Source organism: Cavia porcellus, unplaced genomic scaffold (genome assembly GCF_034190915.1).
Source record: "Cavia porcellus strain 051 isolate PalLab524CR breed Dunkin Hartley unplaced genomic scaffold, mCavPor4.1 scaffold_24, whole genome shotgun sequence".
NCBI lineage: Eukaryota > Metazoa > Chordata > Mammalia > Rodentia > Caviidae > Cavia > Cavia porcellus.
Window position 1 is genome coordinate 33,930,316 of NW_026947507.1, and position 2,528 is coordinate 33,932,843.

The following is a 2,528-nucleotide window of genomic DNA, read 5'->3' on the forward strand; positions in this document are numbered from 1 at the left end:
ATACGTGGCCAGGGTGGGTTTCAGTTTGGGGCTGTGATGATCACTGGGGAGGGCTCCATGGCACTGAGTGTGAGGGACAGAAGACAGGACAGGAAGATGGAGAGACTGTAGGGTACAGGGAAGCCCCCATGCATGCTGCTACCTCTGGCATCAGAAGCAAGCATGAGAAGGTAGCTTGGAGTTCCAGGCTTTGTTCTAATAGCTAGGTGGCAGCTCTGGGATCCTTCCAGGTGAGTGATCTCCCACATGTAGCACCTGTGTCACCAAATAGTTCATGCACCTATCTATGTCCTGAACTAATCTCACTTGGCCAGGAGTGTGGCACATTCTTCAACATGATGGCGGTGTTGAACTTGACGCACTCAAAGCAAGCTGGCCTTGATTAAGTGCCTACTATGTTTCAAGCACTGGGTCAGGACATTCTGCCTACATCATCACACTTAATCTTCCTAAAGACCTGCTGGGAGGCACAGCCTCACTTTCTTAGTTGGGAGATCTAGGTGTCTCCCACAATTTCATGGTGGATTCATAACAGTGGCAGGTTCTCCCTTGATGGTAGCTGTATCTGAGGCTCTTTTAGTTCTAATACTCTATTCCAGGGCTCTCAGAGAAACATCAAAATTGGGAGTAGGACCTCAGGAAGCTTCTACTGCAGCAGTTTCTTTTTCTTTTACAGGTTGAGCATCTGAAAACCAAGCATTTTGGATGTCAAGTTTTCAGAATAGAGATACTCAACTGATAAAATCTACACTCATGTTGTCAAACCCTGTAAACTCCAAAATCTGAAACAGTATTGGAACTCTGCTTGTTCAGACAAGGGGTCTTCAGCCTGTACGAATAGCCACTCTTCTCAGGGGCTCTCTCACCTGTGTAGCTGACTGCTCACATGCCCTGCTCTCTTCTTTGAAGCAATGGAGAATTTATTTAATGAGGAGGAGGATGCAGAAGAGAGTTGAGGACGACATAGGTAGGAAGTATTTATTTCTAGAAATAAATCTAGAAACAGAATCATCGTTACATCTAAGCCCTGGCTGGGTGTGCCTCAGCTTGCTGCTTGTAGAGAAGGCTCAGACTTTAAGTGACATCCCTGGCATGGCCACCATTGTCTAGCTGTTTACCAGTCCCAAATCCATTCCCCCTGGGGATAACAGCAAGGCTGCTGTTCTTAACGCCTCTAAAGTTAGGGTATTGACTAATTAGATGTGGTGGTGAAGTGTGACACTTTTGGGGCCTGGCTGGGGAGAATTCTCTACCATGACTTCTGTATTCCTTTTTCCCCAGCAACCCTGCTCATCTTGAAGATGGCGGAGCCACCAATGGAAGGAGCTTGATTCCTTGCACTGTCACTGTGAGAAAGAAGATGCTGATATGTGAGGCACCCAGGCTGGAGTGTTCAGCTTTACAAAAGCCAGCACCACCTCAGCTAAGGGACTCAGCTTGCTCGCATGGAAAGTAGCAGCTGGTAGCCAGAGTGATGCCTGGCGTGGCCCCAGAACATGGCGGCCTCTGGTTCCTCCTCTGGGCCCATGAAAGAGAACAGTGGCCCCAAGCAGCTTAGCACAGACAGTGAGTCACAGCCCTTGGCCTTAGGGACTACACTGGCTTTTGTAGACCTTTGCTTTCCTGATGCAGGTGGCTCGAAATACTCCTCCCCCACTGCCCACTGTGAATCACGGAGGGTGACAAAGGCCTTTGTGCCCTTCAGAGAAATACTGAGGATGAAATAAAATAATGATTGGCAAAGATGGCTTTTGTGCTCACCAAATGTTGTGTGAAGGATTGTTATTAATTACAATAATGGGGACTCAGGGAGTCAACAAAATGTTCAGAACTCTCAAGGGATCATTTTAAGTGTGACATTTACTTGCAGTGACACAATATTAGCCCAAATGATGGTATAATCCATTTTATGTAACTCTAATAGGTGGATACAGACATTTTCATGAAAAGGCAAATTAGAGAATGATTGTTTTCAAGTCAGAATCTTTAGCTATCAGTTTCCCTGATCTTGTCTTGATTCAGAGAGAAAGAGAAAGAGAGAAACTTTAGACAGAGAGGTTATCTGTTAAGAACTGAGTCAAGATAATGATAATGTGAAACCTTGAATGGAGCAAAATTGGAGTCACAACCAAATCCAGCTGAAATGTTATTATTATCATTTTAAATTAACGCCCAGAATAAACCACAGGTTTCTTTTGTTTTGACACTGGGGCTTGATCTTCACATTAAGTTTCATCTCCAGCCCTTTAAAATTTTTTTCTAATGTTAACAAAGGGACTCACTAAATCACTAAGCTTCCCAGATTGAGCTTAACTTGTGATCCTCCTGCCTCGGTCTCCCAGAGTACTAGGATTACAGGAGTGTGCCCCTAAGCACAGGTTCTGATGATGGTTTTCAGGTCCTCCCTCAGCTGAGCCTCTCCACCTCCACTGTTACAGGAATGCAGCAGGGGACCAGGAACAGAGAGTTCCTGCTTTCACAGAAGAGAACTCAGGGTGAGCTAAAAGTAGCCCCTGTATCCATTGCAT

The 2,528-nt window shown here is 45.6% G+C and overlaps 1 long non-coding RNA gene across 1 annotated transcript; it reads left to right on the forward strand.

Annotated features, from left to right (window-relative positions):
• The first annotated feature begins 687 nt into the window (after nt 1-687).
• On the forward strand, nt 688-1,743 carry LOC134472605 (uncharacterized). Its single transcript, XR_010042493.1, has 2 exons — nt 688-967; nt 1,282-1,743. It is a non-coding gene; the product is annotated as an uncharacterized LOC134472605 (long non-coding RNA).
• The last annotated feature ends 785 nt before the right edge of the window (nt 1,744-2,528 follow it).